This window comes from Thamnophis sirtalis, unplaced genomic scaffold (assembly GCF_051295495.1).
Source record: "Thamnophis sirtalis isolate CommonGarterSnake01/CBP01778 unplaced genomic scaffold, rThaSir2_p1.2 scaffold_3, whole genome shotgun sequence".
In the NCBI taxonomy this organism is placed as follows: Eukaryota; Metazoa; Chordata; class Lepidosauria; order Squamata; family Natricidae; genus Thamnophis; species Thamnophis sirtalis.
In genome coordinates this window covers 176,026,441-176,046,307 of record NW_028261383.1, presented here as the reverse complement: position 1 = coordinate 176,046,307, position 19,867 = coordinate 176,026,441, and the positions used below count along the sequence as shown (strand labels likewise).

Here is a 19,867-nt window from a genome sequence, read left to right as displayed (position 1 = left end):
CCCTCGTCACCTCAAGGCTCGATGACTGCAACGCGCTCTACATGGGGCTGCCCTTGAAGAGTGTTCGGAGACTACAGTTGGTCCAGAATGCAGCCGCGCGAGCGATATTGAGTGTACCTAGATACACCCATGTTACACCTATCCTCCGCGAGCTGCACTGGCTCCCTATTGGTCTCAGGACACGCTACAAGGTGCTGGTTATTACCTTTAAAGCCTTACATGGCCTTGGACCTGGATATCTGCGAGACCGCCTCCTGCTACATACCTCCCAACGGCTGATAAGAACTCACAGGCTGGGCCTCCTCCGGGTGCCGTTGACTGGACAATGCTGGCTGGTGGCCCCTCGGGGGAGAGCCTTTTCTGTAGCTGCTCCAGCCCTGTGGAACCTGCAGAGATCTGGACCCTTCCCATTCTCGTGGCCTTCCAAAAAGCCACCAAAACCTGGCTGTTCCGGCAGGCCTGGGGCTGTTGAGACACGAATGAGGTCCAGCCCCCAGCTAAGTCGAGTGTATGGTGTGTTTCTTTTTAAATTGCCCTTGTCTTTCCCCTATTTTTTTATTTTTTTTTATTTTTGTATTTGTAAGCCGCCCGGAGTCCTACGGGATATTAAATTACGAATTAATTAATTAAGATAAGTAGATTTCCCCCCTTTTCCCCATTTTTGGGTAAAATGATTTATTCTCTGTGCATCAACCTAAATGGAACCTCCCTATTGGGAGCAGAAATGGAAAATGGAAATTTCAAGGGGAAAGGCATCAAGTAAAGAAGTTACCGGAACATAATTGACTTCTTGGATTGAGAGGCAGGTATGTAGTTGAGTCCATATCTCTCGCAGGGCTGTTTCACTTACAATGCCTGGATAATGATTGGATAACTATTGATTATCCTGATTGAATAACACAACTCTTCCTTCCACAAATATGTAACTAACTTTTATTTTGCTTTTTAATAACTTATAAAATTGAAACCTTATTTTGAGGACAGTACCTCTTTAAAAAAGCCATATACTTCAGACGTATGTCAAACTGTTTAATCATACAATCTTCAGTTGTTTAAATTGTCAAGTGCATATTAAAGCAAGTTTAATTTAAACAATGTTTCAAAATGTTTAAACCAACCACTAAAATAAAATGGTTTAAAATATTAATCCCTTGTTTAAGCCAAGCATTCCAGAATATTCAGAATAACAGAGCTAGAAGGAGCTTGGAGGTCTTCTAGTCCACTCTCCTGATGAAGCAGGAGACCCTGTACCACTTCAGACACATAGCTATCAAGCCTCTTTTTAAAAGCCCCCAGTGATGGAGCACCACATTCCAATAAAAACATCTTCCCCACTGATGCCAGATTTTAATTATTCCACAATGTCAACCTCTTGAGTGATTTGGGATCAGCTTTGCAACTGCTCACCCATTAATGCAAAGAAAGGTGGCCTTTCGATCAAAATATGTCCTCCATATCGCCCCATTCTGTTGATAACACAACCACTAGATCAGTGTTTCTCAACCTTGGCAACTTGAAGATGTCTGGACTTCAACTCCCAGAATTCCCCAGCCAGCGAATGCTGGCTGGGGAATTCTGGGGGTTGAAGTCCGGACATCTTCAAGTTGCCAAGGTTGAGAAACACTGCACTAGATGGTGACAGTATGGGATGAGTGTAATAGTCCTCTCCCACAACTATGCCAATCTCTCTTTCCATACAGTTTAGTTATTTTTGTTTTTCTCTTATTTTTGTTTACAGGAACTCATTGTGGTTTAGGTTCTCCAGTGTCATCAGAGAGGATCCATGTGGCGTTTTGCTACTTTCTTTTCTTTTAGCTATCTTGCAAACATTTTTATTCTATTTCCAAGCACCCATAAATCATTCTAGTGTCTTAAGGAAATCAGGTCACCTTCAAAATAAAAAGCACAAGAGTCTAACTAAAAATGAGGAGATTATTGACCAGTTTCTGAGCCAGGCCTGGCCTCACATCTTCAGCTGAAGATGGATCTGTGTGTATTGCCTGGTTATTTCTAGAAGGTGATCTTAAGTACAGAGGTGGGGTTGCTGCTGGTTCAGCCCGGATTGACCGAATCGGTAGTAGCGGCAGCGGGGGGGGGGCTCTGCCCACCCACCCAGATGCTTCTGCGCATGTGAAGAAGCACTGTGTGCGGGGGTCCATCATGCTCGCAGGAGCACCCCCCAAACGGTAGTAAAATAATTAGCAACCCACCTCTGTCTAGGTAACTAACTGGTGCTCATTAGGGGTGAAGATAGACTAAAGAAGACAAATGCAAGTAATGTTTCATCATTATGAAGAGCCGAGGTGGCGCAGTACTGCAGGCCACTTCACCTGGCTGTTATCTGCAGTTCGGCGGTTCTAATCTCACCGGCTCAAGGTTGACTCAGTCTTCCATCCTTCCGAGGTGGGTAAAATGAGGACCCGGATTGTTGTTGGGGGCGATATGCTGACTCTGTAAACCGCTTAGAGAGGGCTGAAAGCCCTATGAAGCGGTATATAAGTCTAACTGCTATTGCTATTGCTATTAAGAGAAACGGAAAGTTATTGTAATTCCATACCCGGGATCCTGATCTGATTATCTTACTTTTATAGCTTCAAAAACTCCCACAAGCCTTTGGAGTCAGGGTAAAATCAAACACTCTTAACCTGGCGCAGTCTTGTGTGTACAAACCACACGTGTTGTGCCGTCAGTAACTCTTGATTCCTGAAGTATGGCTAGCATTGCATTGCATTGCATTGCACTCATCCCAGGTGAGTCTTAGTTAGAATAACATTCCATCAAGCTATTTGTGCTAAGGCTGGTTCTGTGACAGGACGCAGGGTTAACTGCTAAACAAACTCTCCCCTTGCTTCTACTTTTGTGTATTCCCTAAATTTAGTTGAATATATTTTCATATTTGAAATCCAGCAATTCAGCACATGCAATTATATTTTTGTCCATCGCATTATTTGAATCTTTAAATACGATTGTGTTTTCTCACGTGTTCGTTGAAACTAGTTCTGTTAAAGAAGAAGAAAAATGAGAGGAATTGGGAGGTGGGGAATAACTTATTTTTTTAAAGGAAAAAAAATTCATAGTTGTAATTCCATGTTGATTGCATACATGGTGGTATATTGTTTTGCTTAGAACTGGAAAACAATTGGAAGAAATTGTTACAGCAGCATGGACGGCTGCCGAAGGCTACTCTGCCTGCAGTGGTGGGTTTCAATTTTTTTTGAGAACCTCTTCTGTAAGTGTGGCCAGCTTTGTGGGAGTGGCTTGTTGGCCATGTGACCGGGTGGGAGTGGCTTGCCGGCCATGTGACCGAGTGGGAGTGGCTTGGCAGTCATGTGACTGGGTGGGCGTGGCCAACTTGTAAAATGTGGTGACACTCACTTAACAACGCTCTTGCTTAGCAACCAAAACGTTGGCTCAGAAACTCTGGCATTTGAAGCACGCAAGTCTTAAAGCTGTCAAGTTAGAAGACCCTTGCACCCCTAACCCTTTAGAAAAAAAACAGGGGTGTTCAAACTTGACAGCTTTAAGACTTGTGGACTTCAACTCCCAGAATTCCTCCTCCAGTCATGTTGGCTCAGGAACTCTGGCATTGAAGAGTGCAAGTCTTAAAGCTGTCAAGTTATAAGACCCTTGCACCCCTAACCCTTTAGAACCCCCCCAGGGGTGTTCAAACTTGACAGCTTTAAGACTTGTGGACTTCAACTCCAAGAATTCCTCCTCTCGCTCTTCATCTTGATCATGTGAAGACGGGAGGGGGAGGGGGAGGGAGCTGGAACCGATTCTAAACGGCACTGTAGATTTGTGGAACCTCTTCTAGAGAAGAGCTTAGAACTGGCAGGAACCCAGCCCTGCCTGCCTGCAATGAGTAGTGGAACAGAAGGCAACTATAAAAGTCCATCTTATTGTCACGCTGAAGATACATTATCCAAAAAGCGAACTTTTCAGAGGAGAAATTTTACTTCTGTTAAAGATAATAAAAAAAACCCAAAGTGGGTTACTCCTAATACCATGTTGCCTGTAAATAGTTTGAGCATGCACCCATTGCTAAAGGGTGAACCCTCTCCATGCACACAGACACACAAACAAATACACACAGTCCTCTTGACATTATTGGCATCCAGGAGTTCCAGGAAATGTTTTTCAAATAATTTGTTACCCCAAAATCACTCAATGGAAGCTTGCAATAGCAATAGCAATAGCAGTTAGACTTATATACCGCTTCATAGGGCTTTCAGTCCTCTCTAAGCGGTTTACAGAGTCAGCATATCGCCCCCAACAACAATCTGGGTCCTCATTTTACCCACCTCGGAAGGATGGAAGGCTGAGTCCACCCTGAGCCGGTGAGATCTGAACAGACGAACTACAGAACTGCAGTCAGCTGAAGTAGCCTGCAGTGCTGCACTCTAACCACTGCGCCACCTCGGCTCTAAAGGGTAGCTCGTCATAATAGGTTGTCATAAGCAGATCGGGCAGTGCAAATTTCATAGTTGCTTCTGAAAACTAGTCTTGACTATTAAGCCAAAAGGTGAGTCCATCTGTGTATGAGATCTGCTTTCCTTTTGGTGGATTTTTTTCTGTTTAAAACTTGGGGTCATCCCTAACCTACAACTTTGCTCACGGACTTTAGATTTTTATTAATTGATTTAGTTTGATAATATATTTTCATGGATTCTTGTTAGGGCACCTCTCTTCAGGAATTTCACATATTCCAGTGAAGACAGGGGATTTTTTCCCCCCATTTATTTATCGAATTTCAAAAATGCCCATACCTTAAGCAATTTCGGATGGCTTATAATTAAAAACCCCATCCATATAAATAACACAGCTGAACAGAAGAACAAAATATAAAAAAAAAACCAGAACCACGATGAAACAAAACAATTTTAAAACAAGTGGAAGAGAGGTCTACAGTCACTCGGCCTCCAGGGCTTGGGAGAACAATCAGATTTTGAATGTTTCTTAAACAACATAGTAGAGCAGTGTTTCTCAACCTTGGCGACTTTAAGTCCTGTGGACTTCAACTCCCAGAATCCCCCAGCCAGCTCTCGCTGGCTGGGGGATTCTGGGAATTGAAGTCCACAGGACTTAAAGTCGCCAAGGTTGAGAAACACTGTAGTAGAGGCTGTTTTCTTAATCTTCATTGAGATTGACAACGTAGATTGGCTGAATCATGTTCACTTCCCCCCAGTAGTGTTAAGGTATACAAATAATGCTTCCATGGAATTTATGGCTCAGCTGAAAGACGATATTTCACCCCACCATTCACAGTGTGGCAGTCACGTTACGATGCTCCAATGCGAACAGGACTCTTGACCAGCTGCATTGTATTACGGTCTGTCTTGCCTTGTGTCACTCACAAGGGATCCATTCCAAACGGAAGAGCTTTCTACGAAGGTATTAATTTTCCTAAGAATGTGCAGTTCTGCCAGTTTCCTTCAGGCATGGCTATAAATGACATGGCTAAAAGAGAATGACATCAAAATGGCCTCGGGTTAGATGAGTGGCTATTCGGCTAATAAATTCACGTTGGCCCATGTAAACATACTTTCTTTACAGGAAGTTCTGAGGTCTTTAATTGGCCATTGATCTTGCTGCCAATGGCTCATGGGCTGATATCCACATTAAGTAAGGCTGAAGGGAAGTGTTGGCTTTCAACCAAGTTCGTGGGATGCCCAGCTGGAGAACAGATAGGCACAGTGTCTGGAAGGAACCCCAAGCCAGCAGGCTGGAGGGACAAAACCTGATTTCTTCTCTGCATTTTGGCTACCCTCACACCCAAGACATACTTCTGGTTGCCTGTGAAAGCTCTCTAAGGATTACTAAGCTACCTCCCCTCCTGTGTGTGCTGCGTAGACTTCAGTGCTCACTGGCCCGTGTGATTGTAGCACGCAGACGCTGGGCTTCCTCCTGTTTGCCTTCCAAGTCTTCCTCTGGCTCAGGCTGGGTCCGACTTGGGAGTTTCCTTATCAGTCCCGTGCAGGCAGCTCCTGTGCTGCTTATCTACAAGCTGCAGAACATCCCCTGTCCAAAGAGGGCAGGAAATCTCTCTCATGCAGGGGCGGGGAGGGGAGCAGGAGGGGGCGGGGAGGGGGTGGGGGCTTGGCCCAGGCTCCGGCTTCAAAGCAGCTCCTTCCAGCGGCCAAAGGGAGCCTGTCAAAAAAAAGAGAAGTGGCCACAGGGGGGGGGGGGGGTGGATTCAGAGGGAACAAGGTGGCAGGAAAAGCTGGAGCCTAATTGATTTGACGTCCCCAACACCACCACCGCCAGTGACACTAATAATTATTTGCAAGCTCTGGCTGAGGGAGCCAGTGGCGAAGGGGAGGAAACAGCCGCGAATCATGGCCCCCAAGCATGGCAGCCAGCAGCAGCCATGTGGCTGACGAGGAGGGTAAATTCTTGGATAATGCCAGTGGGTTGCATCCTTTCCAGACTCTAGAACTGGACCTCATCACCTTGTCTTTCATCATCAGGTGGACTCTCACAGCATCTTCTCTACATGTCCCTCCACTTGGCCATCCAGGCCTTCTTACAGCCAGCGGTCAGGTGACCCCCTCCTTTCCCTTTGAAGATCCCTGGCACTCACCTGGAATTCTTCGATCTTCCTCCTTGCCAGCAACAGAGACTTGGAGATGTCCATCTTTGACCTTTGGAAACTGGAAGATGATTTTGATCCTGCACAGTTGGACAGGTGAGGATCGGGGCATTTGGGGAGAAAGCACGTTTCTAGGCAAGGAAGAGCATTTCGGCAAGGATTTGATTTTAGAAAAGATTGTGGACCGATGTCTTTCCATTCATTAGTTCCACATAGAGCTATTTCCCTTTCTCGCAATTTACTATGGACCTAGGACTAAATCTCTTTTACATACATTGCTGTGCATGCTTTCCTTGTATGTGGTGTCATGTCTTTATTTTTCTTTAGCAGTAAATAGTCCCCTGTATTTTTATAACCGTTCTTTTATTATATCAAGCAATCTGTAAAAACGAAGTTTAAAGCATCTTCTGAAATAATGACTTTTGTTAAAACTTTTTTTTACTTCTTTTGATTTCTGTTTTCCTAAATTAGTTTGCCTTTTTCTAACTCTCTCTCCGTTTCTTTAAATGCCAAGTTTAAGAAAAGCAGCAGCTTCTGTAAGCTTTAGAACATATAACTACAGGATTTCAGATTGCTCTTCTATAATCACAAGCCAAATAGATTTTGCATTTAAAACTAAAAAATTCTAAAAGTTAAAATAACATCCTGCTGGCAATTATAGCTGTTACACGAGTCTTCATTTCTCTTTGTGATGTTTACAATTAAATAATTTCCAGAGATCAATAGATTTACACTTACCAGTTATACTTTTTATTGAATTTCAAACCCTCCTGAGTTCTTTTAGTTTTCTTAGAATGCATCATTGTTATCATTTAACCTACAGTGATATATCTAATTAGTCTGACAATTGCATTCCTTATCATGTCATATCAGCTTCATGGTTTCCTTCCAGAGTGCAGTCTGAAATAAAACTGAGTGATTCACTTGGTTCAATGTATTTCGTAAGATTAAATCCAAAGCTTTTTGAAGTATTCTTTTATCTGTTATTATGACTTTCTCTACGCTAAGGTACCCTAGACTTCTGTTATTATAATATATAGAAAATAAGGACCCATATGACTATTTATGTAAGGAGCATGTTTGAATTTCAGAATAATACACTAATTAATGTACTTTTAAGGATATGGTTGGCATATATACTCCTAGATTATAGAGCTGACCTCAATATTTTGGGAAGCTAGAAATATTAAATAGGGAAAGTGATTTTTCCCGCTTGTTTTAAGGAGGGGCCTTTATAACCATTACACACTTCCTCTGTGACAAACTTCCGTGTAGGAAAAGGAATAAAGGCTGCCTGTATATTGTCACATGTGGCAATGCACACACATATTTGCTTTGGCACAAGCACATTTGCTGGAAACCTGAGGATCTTCTTTGTATACGTTCCTCGCATAAACAAATGAGAAATTTAAGTGTGTGAAATTGTCATAAGAGAGAAACAACACATGTGAGGAACGTATTCACTGGGCCTTTCTTCCAGGAGAAATTGTAATGCCATTATGTCACACAAATATCATTGAGTCTTATGCTAATAAAATATTATTATAGATATAATAACAGCCATTTCGTTCCCCTTTTCACATTAGGGGGATGTTTTAAGGGGCAAAATGGATGCATGGCACTTTATAAAATCTTAAGGTTTCTACTGTACTCCTTGACATTCCTACATACAAACACACAAACCCCAGGAATGGCCTTCACTTTCCTCCATTTTTGGAGAATGCCACTGCCTCTGATATGCCAGGCAAAACTTGGGATGGGTTTGCATTATGCATAGTTTAATCAGTGCTTTGAAGAAAAGAAAAAAGAAAAAATAAGCAGCTGTACTCACAATAGCAAAAATTAACAATCCACTTAATTAAAAGTATTTTGATTTTAGTCAGTACCCTGGAAGTAAGAGAACAAATTTAATTTAATTAGCTCAAATTATTTGTGGATTTTAGTGAAATGTCCATAGTTATTTAGCACTCATAATGTTTTATGCACCCCATTTTTTTCACTTTGCGTAATAGGTGCCCTTGGTGAAAATACACAAAACTTGTGAATTTCTAATAAGCTTTTCAGCTTCAGAGAATTTGATAACTTGGGTATTTCAGTGGCAGAACTGGCTTTTGAAAAAGCATTTCCTGCTTAATTGTATGCATACCCAAATATACACATTCAAAGGGAGCCCCTTTTCCCCTTTTAATTTAGGGTAAGAATGGCTTTGAAAGAGTCTTGGATTCTGCTGGTTGAGAGGCCAAACCCTCCTAATGAAATTTGCAAAACCATTTCCTTAATTTTTTAAAATATTTTTTATTGCCTGATACAGGAACAAAAGACTGAGGCAATGGCCTGGCGTGTGCTTCGTTATTATTTTATCTCATTTCATTTCAGTTACTTGCTTTGCAAAAGGTCATCCCATCTATCTCAGCGATGAATCAGAGGCGTGGGAAAGGGGAGGTCGCCTAAACACCATTTCATTTGTACCGAGTAGATGGTTTCTAGAAGAATTTGACCTTCTATTTGTTGCTTCACAATCTATTCAAACAGTCCCACTGACAGTGAAATCCCATCATTCATGTATGTGTTTTCATATGCACTAGGCTTGACAGAATTTTGACTGAAATCTAAGTGGTTGCAAAAAAAAGGTAAAACCTTTAAAGTAAAAATTCATCAGGTAAAAAAACGTAAGCATTGTCTGAACAAACTATATTTTCCAGAACTAAGCATGTCTCACCACTGAAAGGTTCACAGCAGCCTTACCTAATCTGTATACAACTCAGATGTACTGGACTATCTCTCCTGATTTCAGAAGCGAGTATGATGCATGATGGGCTTTGTGGTTCTGGAAAATTGGGAAAGGTGAGGCTAGTATGAGGATGGCGCTGTGTTTATAGCCAAGGCTAATGCAGATATGAACTCCTAGCAAGCGTCCACATTCTCTCCATCATTAGACATACTCATATCATTAGAGCCGAGGTGGCGCAGTGGTTAGGGTGCAGTACTCCAGGCCACTTCAGTTGACTGTTATCTGCAGTTCAGCGGTTCAAATCTCACCGGCTCAGGGTTGACTCAGCCTTCCATCCTTCCGAGGTGGGTAAAATGAGGACCCGGATTGTTGTTGGGGGCGATATGCTGACTCTGTAAACTGCTTAGAGAGGGCTGAAAGCCCTATGAAGCGGTATATAAGTCTAACTGCTATTGCTATAACTGCTATACTTACCACAGGACATAATTATATAATAGTGCTGACCCATTTTGTTCTTCCCTGCTCAACTGGCACTGTGTGATGGCAGGATGACTGTCTTGGTCATTTTTAAGTCTCCAAACTGTCCAAAATAAGACTGGGATGTCGCCACATTCTATTCCTCCACTCACATCACCTCCTCTGCTACCACTACCCTGTTCCCTGAAAATAAGACCTCCCCAAAAATATTGCAACATAGCAGCAGCCATGAGATGACCACACTTGCCGCCTTCTGCACCTCAAAAATAATAAGACCTCCGCAAAAACAAGGCAAGCCCAAGTGCTTATTTTGGGGTTAAAAGAAACTAATATGGTAGGGAAACACAGTAAAAAAAACTCTGGAGTCCTGATAAGAACAGGTGCCCCAAATTCTCTGCTAGAGCCGAGGTGGCGCAGTGGTTAGGGTGCAGGCCACTTCAGCTGACTGCTATCTGCAGTTCAGCGGTTCAAATCTCACCGGCTCAAGGTTGACTCAGCCTTCCATCCTTCCGAGGTGGGTGAAATGAGGACCTGGATTGTTGTTGGGGGCAATATGCTGACTCTGTAAACCACTTAGAGAGGGCTGAAAGCCCTATGAAGCGGTATATAAGTCTAACTGCTATTGCTATTGCTAATCTCACCGGCTCAGGGTTGACTCAGCCTTCCATCCTTCTGAGGTGGGTAAAATGAGGACCCAGATTGTTGTTGGGGGCAATATGCTGACTCTGTAAACCGCTTAGAGAGGGCTGAAAGCCCTATGAAGCGGTATATAAGTCTAACTGCTATAACTGCTATTGTCACTTTTCAGTTACGTGTGGCCATAAAGGGGAATGAGTGAAAATTAAAGCAACAATATACTCAAAGAGGACTTCTTTGTCTAGGATAAGGAAATGACAAGGTAACTTACTGGTCAGCTGTTGGGACAACGTTATGGCTATTCCTTCCCCACGAACCTCACAAATGAACATGTAAACCAGTTACTGCCTGTGCATTTTCTTCAGTCCTGCTTTTCATCTCTGGGGACTGCTGGGAGGGAGAAATGCTGATGGGGAAGGTGTTTTCTGTAGCACTTCTGGAGTGAGTGTAACTACTTCGCTTGCCTTGAAGATCAAATTCCAAATATTCTTCATGCAGTAACCAATAGAGCAGAAATAAGTTTGTTAAGTTAAGTTTGTTCATTGCAAATAGGTGTTGGTTTGCTTCAAGTTATAATGGTGTTGGTCATATCATCTCAAAAATCATCTCATAGAGTAGGAAAAAAAAAACCTAGGGCAGAAAGCCATCTTAATAAAACAAGGCTAAAACATTTGGAGCTTTTGGTTCAAGAAAGAAATATCACACAAAGAAGGGAGGGAGGGAGGGAGGGAGGGAGGGAGGGGAGGGGAAGGGAAGAGTTGGCTTAAGTCATGTCTGTGTAAAGTTGTCATCACGTTTTCCTTCAATATTTTTCAAGTGTTGTCCATGCAAAGCTTTGGTCTTCCATCCATTTAATCTGTCATCCAGCTGTTTTTCCTTATATTCTGCCTTTGTTTCTGTTGTTTTTATAATGCTCTCTGTTTTCACAGCCTACAGCAATTTTTTTTCTGTACTTTGGTTCACATAATCATTCAAACGTCGTTTTTCTTCTTCTACAGTTTGATGGATTTGCAATAGCCCCCTGCCCCCTATTTTTCTTGGCAGGTACAACCTGTCGATGTCACTTTGTGGATGTAAAGCATGGTACATATTCAAAAGTTTGCGTGTTTTCCCGTCCAGGTTTTCCAGTTCAGCCAGAGTCCAGTTGATGATTCCCGCTGAGTAGCGTATCTCTGGAACTGCCGATGTATTAATGGCTTTAATTATGTTTCCACCATTCAGCTTTGATTTTAATATTTTGCGGACCCTCCTGATGTATTCCTTTTGGGTTGACTCTTTGACTTTTCTATTCAAGATGTTATCTGCTTCCAATATGCCTAAGTACTTTTTTTTTTTAATAAATAATTTTTATGGACTGTTCTAATCTTTAAAAACAGTAAAAGAAAACACAACAAGAAAGAACAAAACACAAAACATACATAACAATATACAGTAATTTTACAGCCTTCTGCATCGGCTTTCCTGCTTAACTTTTATAATTCTCCCTTCTGCATTGTCTTCCTATTGCTTTAACCTTGTCCTATAATATAACCACATTAGTATTAACACTTATAATAATATTAATTATTTGTGCAACCATATATTTATATTCCCTGTTTTCTGTTTTGGCTTCTGATTTCTAGCCACTTATACATTTTATTCCATACTTTATAGAAGTCCGATTCTTCTCTTTCTTTTAGTTCTATTGTCATTTTGTCCATTTCTGAGCATTTGAGTATTTTTCTGATTATAGTTTCATCTACGGGTGTATTGATTTTCCCCCCCAGTTTTGTGCAAAAGCAATCCTGGCTACAGTGAGTGTGTGTATGATTATGTATTGAGATTGTTTATCCATTTTTTGATCTAGTAGTCCTAATAAGAATGCTTTTGCTTTGAGTTCTAGTTTTCGCTCAGTAATTTCTTCCAACCATTTCCGAATTTTGCACCAGTAACTTCCTTGTGATGGGGCACGTCCACCACATATGGTAGAATGTTCCAGGCTTGTGCCTACATCTCCAACATTTGGGGGATAAATTTGGGTACATTTTGGTCATTCTCGCTGGGGGCAAATGCCATCTATAAATATTTTATAAAAGTTTTCTTTGTAAGCTACTGCCATCGTAAATTTATAATTTCTTTCCCATAGTTTATCTAACTCTATATTATGCCCAAAATTTCTTCCCCAGCTAATCATTGTCTCCTTTACCGTCTCTTCCTCCATTTTGTATCTTAAGAGAAAATTATATAATCTAGTAATCATTTTTCCTCCTGTTCCTAATAATATTTTATCTAATTCCATTTGTTTCTCGTGTATTCCGTATTGTTCCCGATTTTTTTAAAATCTTGTTTTAATTTGTAAATAGGGCCACCATTCCATATTTATTCCTTGTGTTTTCAGATCTTGTACTGATTTTAGCTCTCCTTTTTCATCTAAGAGTTCTGCATAGCTTACCATTTTGCTGAGATCCATAGGATTTGGCTATGTCATTGCCTCCATCGTTGATAACCAGATTGGGATTTTCACGTAATGGTTTTTTTTTCTTCACAGACCTTAAACAGGGCATCCCTTACTATGTGTCTCTGGAAGTAGGAATGTGATTTATTCTTTCCCTCCCAGAGGAAGCCATGCTAGCCTAGTTGGAGATTGTGACCTTCTAGCATAAGTATTCTTTTATTTTTTAGTTGAATCCAGTCCTTGAGCCATGTTAGGGCTGCCGCCTGATAGTAATGCTCCCAATCTGAGAGGCCAAAGCCCCCTTTGTTTCTACTATCTTGTAGAAATTTGTATTTAATACACAGTTTTTTCCCTGACCAGATAAATTTGGATACCATTTTATTTAGTTGTTCAGAAAAAAATGCTCTAATTTAATCGGTATTGTTTAGAAAAGATAAAGTAGTTTGGGTAGTACATTCATTTTAATTGTTGAGATTCTGCCAATCGTGATATCTGTAGTTTAGTCCAATTATCCAAATCTTTTTGTATCTGTTGTAGCAATTTATTGTAGTTATCTTCTTTTATTGTAATACATTTTGCCGATAGCCATATTCCCAAATATTTAATTTTCTTGGCACTCGAAATTCCCAGTTTCACCTCCAGTTCTTCATTTTGTCTTTTGGTTAAATTCTTAGTTAATATTTTAGTTTTCTCTTTATTTATTTTAAGCCCTGCCACTTTATGCCTAGGTACTTGTAACCATCATCCTTTGCTAATGTTTTCACTATGTTTCCATTTCCAATTATTGTTTTTGTTGTTATTATTTACTTGATTCATTAAACATGAAACTTTGTCAACTGAACATTCAAAAGTGCATCACAGTCAACCATTGACTTGTGCTAATGGTTGATACAGGTTTCTGCCAGCGTCCTAGATATCAACCAAGTGCCTTCTTAAGATGTACGATGTTCCAAGTAGTGCAGTTTTTTGCAGTTCCACTGGTGTTGTTGCAGGAAGCTGCAATTTATTGATGTGCTTTGTAAAATTCTTGGACATGGTACCAAGTGCCCCGATGACAATGGGTATCACTGTTACATGTTTCATCCATAGCCATGTTGTTGTTGTTGTCGTTATCGTTGTTAATAATAATAATAATTGCACAGTCAGCCATTTCTGTCCACCTATCTAGTCCTTACCAAGGACCTGGAATAGGCAAATCTGAATGTTTGATGGCGTTACAGATATCGTTGCAGGATGGAAGCAGTTCCAAGTAAAGCCGCCTTCTGCAATTGACTGATGGCAAATTTGTCAATGCCTATGGTCTTCAAGTGGTGCTCCAGTTGTTTTGGGACTGCAACCAAGGTGCCTATTACTATTACTATGAGCCAAGGTGGCACAGTGGTTAAATGCAGCACTGCAGGCTACTGCTAGATCAGCAGGTCAGCGGTTCAAATCTCACCAGCTCAGGGTTGACTCAGCCTTCCATCCTTCCGAGGTGGGTAAAATGAGGACCCAGATTGTTGGGGGCAATATGCTGACTCTCTGTAAACCGCTTAGAGAGGCCTGAAAGGCCTATGAAGCGGTATATAAGTCTACTGCTATTGGTACCACCCTTGCTTGCCTTTACCATAATCATTCTATTTGTACGTCTTTGTATTTTGTTATCTTCTCCAGTTCTTTCTCTTCTATTCTGCTGTCTCCAGGAACTGTCACATCCACTATCCAGACTTTTTTTGTCTTATCGACAACTGTTAAGTCGGGGTGCTTTGTGGCAGGTGCCTGTCTGTCTGGATTCTGAAGTCCCAGAGCAATTTAACTTCTTCATTTTCTATGACTTTCTCTATTTTATGGGCTCACCAGTTCTTGCGTACAGACAAATGATATTTCTTGCAGATCTTCCGATGCACCGTTGTTGCTACTTTGTCATGCCGCTGCTTGCAGTCAGTCTGTGTGATCTTCTTGCAGAAGCTTACCAGATGGTCCACTGTTTCTTCAGCTTCTTTGCATAGGCAGCACTTACTGTCTGTTGCTGTCTTCTCAATTCTGGCTTGGTATACATTTGTCCTTAAGGTTTGGTCTTGTGCAGCCAAAATTAATTCCTCAGTCTCTTTCTTTAACTTTCCTGCTCTTAGCCGTTGCCAGGTCTTGTTATTATCTACTTTCCCTGCTATTTTTTTTCATGTGTAAATGTGTTTTTATTTTCCATTTTCATTTTCGTACAGTCACATATATACTGTGCATAACCGGGGCCATATAACATTAAACAATAAACACAGCCATCCCTCTTGTGAACAATACCCCCCAAAATAGAAACCCAATGTACCTCTTCGACCCTCCATACACCCTTTCTTACACCCCCCTCCAACTTTCCATCTTCCCTCCTTCATTCCCCTCTACCCTACTTCTCCTCCCCCTCTACCACTCCTCTCTCCCGATCCACTCCCTCCCTTCCTTCTCCCCCTCCCTCCAGTCCTCTCTCCCACCCTCTCTACCCCTCTTTCTTCTATCCCTCTACTCCTCCCTTCGGTGTATTTCTACAATCTATTAATATATTCAGCTTGTCCTATTTTTACAGTGGAATTAAAGAGCAACAGTATACAAGTGCAGTCACGTTACCTCCCTGCTACTTTTTTTTAATGTACTGGCCATGTAGTGCTTTGTTCTCCCGTGCCTCCATTCTGTTCTTCATTTGGTCTTTCTTGCAGGCCAGTTTTGTCTCTACAGTAGTCAGCAAGCCTTCCTTGCATACTAACTTCAGTGCATCTTCTTCATTGTCTTTTAGATATTCTTCCAAAGCTCTTTTTTCTTCTTCAACTATCTGATGTACTTGCAACATTCCACACCGACCTATTTGCCTTGGTAGGTAGAATCTGTCAATGTCGCTGCGAGGATGAAGGGCATGATTCATCGTCATTATTTTTCTGGTCTTCCTACCCATTGCTTTTAATTCTGTTTGAGTCCAGTTCACCATTCCAGCTGTGTATCTAATGACTGGTATTGCCCAGGTGTTGATTGCCTTGATAGTATTTCCCCCATTGAGTTTGATTACTATTATATACTTTATTCATTAAACATGAAACTCAGTCAACTGAACTTTTAAAAATGTATCACAAATATCATTGACTGGCACTGATAGTTGATACGGGTTGCTGTCAGCTTCCTATGTATCGACAAAATATCTACTTAAAATGTATGTTGTTCTGAGTAGCACAGTTTTTTGCAGTTCTGCTGGTGTCATTGCAGGAAGCTGTAATTTCTTGATGTATTTTGTAAAATTCTTGGACATGGTGCCAAGTGCCCCGATGACAATGGGTATCACTCTTACATGTTTTATCCATAATCACGTAGTTTCAATGGCCAGGTCGCAATATTTCATGATTTTTTTTAGCGACATCAATAAACTGCATGCTTCAGTTTTCGACAATTGTGATATCTGGCATGTTGTGTTCCAAATGATGGCTGTCTGTATTCGAAAGTCCCACAAGATCTTCACCATCTTATTTTCAACAGGTTTTTCCACTTTATGTTCCCATGACTTTTTCAGATACATGTTAGTCATATTTTTTACGTAATGACCAGTGGATTAATTTAGCAACTCGGTCATGTCTAGCTTTGTAATCAGTTTATGCGATTTTGCTGCATTCACATAATAAATGTTAAACAGTTTCAATTTTGTTGTTGCAAAGTTGGCAGTTTGGGTTGTCAGTAGATTTTTGTATGTTCTCTTTTATGGCATTAGTTTGTAGTGCTTGTTCTTGAGCAGCCAGTATTAAACCTTCCATTTCTTTCTTGATGGTTCCCATCTTAAGCCATGCCGATGTAAGGTTTTCATTACATTTTCCTTCAATGTTTTTCAAGTGCTGTCCATGCAAAGCTTTGGTTTTCCATCTATTTAATCTGTCATCCAGCTGTTTTTCCTTATATTCTGCCTTTGTTTCTGTTGTATACTGTTACAACAGTATACTGTTCTCCGTTTTCACAGCCTGTAGCAATTTTTCTGTACTTTGGTTAACGCAATCATTCAAACTTCGCTTTTCTTCTTCTACAATTTGATGGATTTGCAATAGCCCCCTGCTCCCTATTTTTCATGGCAGGTACAACCTATCGATGTCACTTCATGGATGTAAAGCATGATACATATTCAAAAGTTTGGACATTTTCCAGTCCAGGTTTTCCAGTTCAGCCAAAGTCCAGTTGATGATTCCAGCTGAGTAGCGTATCACTGGAACTGCCCATGTATTAATGGCTTTAATTATGTTTCCAGCATTCAGCTTTGATTTTAATATTTTGTGGATCCTCCTGATGTATTTCTTTTGCGTTGACTCTTTGACTTTTCCATTCAAGATGTTATCAGCCTCCAATATGCTTAGGTCTTTGTAACCATCATCCTTTGCTAATGCTTTCACTATGCTTCCATTTCCCAGTTCTATTCCTTCTATTTTTTTCCATTTTTCCTCGCTGCATGGATAATGCAGCACGTTTTTCAAGTCCAAAGTTCATTTTGATGTCACTGCTGAACAGTTGAACTATGTTGAGTATTGATTTAAGTTCAGTGGGCCTTTTTGCATATATTTTTAAGTCATCCATGTATAGTAGATGGTTTATCTTGCCATGCTGGTTTGAGATTTGGTATCCCAGTTTTGTATTTCATAGGATTATTGTCAGTGGAATTAATGCGATGTTGAACAGTAGTGGTGAAAGTCAGTCTCCCTGGAAGATTCCTCGTCTGATGTTGACTTCACCAATGTCCTCCCCATTTGCTGTTAGAACTGTTTTCCATTTTTGCATATTTGCTTTCAGAAATGTACAGATATTTTTGCTGATTCCAAAGTTTTCCAGACAGGTGTTAATCCAGCTGTGGGGTAATAAGTCAAATGCCTTCTTGTAATCAATCCACACCCTATTTAAATTTGTTTTAAATAGCCTCGGAGAAGAGCTGGGTCTTCAGACTCCTTTGAAACAATAAAATTGGAAACCCAGCATAGGCATTCTGACTGGGAAACAAGGAAACAGAATGCTGCATTTGACAGAATTATCTAGTGATAAATCTCTAGATCTCTTCGTTCTGTTTTCTCTTTTCAGTGGCAAAAGAACTCAGGTAGAAACAAAACATCTGTCAACTTGCTTTGATCAGTTGACTCTAAGATAACAAATTTAGGTGCTTAATCTGAACTACCTGAACATTCCACCCTGAAATGTCCGTTGTATGCAATATATCATTTCTCCAGTGGCTCCGTTTTCTTGGCATTCTTCTTAAGACAAGCAATTGCTCTCTCATACACATGTACACACACACACACACACACACACACACACACCATTTGGTGAATTAACAAGCCCACCATTCTGTCAGTCATTTTGCAGCATCTCCTTCAATATGCTTTTCAATGACATGAGTTTTTTTAGCGGCGAAAAATACTTTCAACCAATCCTTGACTAGATTGGGGCAAGTACCAGTAATTATGAGTAAATCAATGTTTTAAAAAGAAACGATACTGCAGATGCTGCTTTATGCTTTGTGAGAGTAGAGAGATAAAATAGAAAGTGAAGAAACGTCAACATATTGCTTATATGAAAATCAACGATCACATCACAAATATATTAACAGCAACGTTAGTTCTCCCAAGGCACCATATTTATGTAGCCCTCAGCCTAACCCTGCTTTTGTGAAATGGAAAAAAGCACTTGGAAGAACTCACATTTTGCATGTGCAGAAGTAGAAAAAATACGTAAGGGACAAAAATCCTAAAAGGGACGGGGGATTAAGAAGACAGAAACAGGCAAAATGCAAAAGAATGTTGTGTTGTGGCAAACTGCGGCATTTGCATTGTCTATTTGTTGGAACTCCCACTTATAATCCATCCTTTTCAGTAGCAGCTCCGACCCTTTGGAACGATCTCCCCGTGGAGATTCGTACCCTCACCACCCTCCAGACCTTCCGCACAGCCCTCAAGATCTGGCTATCCCGCCAGGCCTGGGGTTAAAGATTATAATCCGTCCCCGCCCGAATGATGAATGTTGCTCTACTTTTTAATTATGTATTGTGCTATATGTCATTGTATGTATCCCCTCCTATATAAGTTGTAAGCCGCCCTGAGTCCCCTCAGGGAAAAGGGCGGCCTATAAATAAACTTATACTAAATACTATACTAAATACTAAATGACATAACACAGTCATGTTCTAAGAAACTCTGAAAGCATTAGGCTTGTAATGGGAAGAAGAAGGAAAATATCTGGGCAGCTTTCTCTGCACCTTTCCCAAGTTCCAGTTCTGAAGACAATCTCTTCCTCAAACTGGCACTTTCCAAGTTTGTTGAAATGTGCAGGTTGTAGTTCCATTCTATCCCATAATAGGATAGAAAGCAGTGAAGCCCTCGCTTGGGTACAAGCTTGGCTGGGGATACTTTCTACAAACATAATGATGGTGGAAGGAGAAAGGCTCCTCAAGAGCCGAGGTGGCGCAGTGGTTAGGGTGCAGTACTGCAGGACACTTCAGCTGACTGTGATCTGCAGTTCAGCGGTTCAAATCTCACCGGCTCAAGGTTGACTCAGCCTTCCATCCTTCCGAGGTGGGTGAAATGAGGACCCGGACTGTGGGGGCGATATGCTGACTCAATTTGCTAAAAAAAAAAAATTGTAAACCGCTTAGAGAGGGCTGAAAGCCCTATGAAGCGGTATATAAGTCTAATTAATAAGAAGAAGCCTCAAGAAAGCAGTCCTTGCCAGTCCTGAGGAGGGAGAGAAATGCCTCCTTCTCCCCTCCCACAAACACAGAGCAGAAGTTGTGAAGAAACCCACATATGAGTGTGGCTGATTCTCTCTGCCTCCTGGGCACAACCGCACAACCGCTGGTTTTTGCTGCTGCTGCTGCTATCTGCCTCGCCATCTCTTCTCCTTGCAGGCAGGGAAGTCACCACAGATCGAGCTTTCATAATCACCTTCAGTGAAAGCCATTCTTCACACGGTTGAAAAATCACAGCCAGGCTGAACGAAATCCCAGCCTTGCCAAAGTCTGGATCAC

At 41.2% G+C, this 19,867-nt stretch overlaps 1 protein-coding gene across 5 annotated transcripts in view; it reads left to right on the top strand.

Moving 5' to 3' along the window:
- Positions 1-19,867, top strand: part of LYL1 (LYL1 basic helix-loop-helix family member) — a 236,762-nt gene that overhangs the window by 17,240 nt on the left and 199,655 nt on the right. Inside the window, exons 1-2 of one of the 5 annotated variants that reach the window (XM_087711039.1) lie at positions 5,203-5,391; positions 6,468-6,685. The gene's annotated coding sequence lies outside the window, so the exon portion shown is untranslated. Of the gene's footprint in view, positions 1-5,202; positions 5,392-6,137; positions 6,686-15,632; positions 15,706-19,867 lie in introns of those variants that run through there. The other 4 variants (XM_087711037.1, XM_087711038.1, XR_015696086.1 and 1 more) reach the window with 4 other exon arrangements.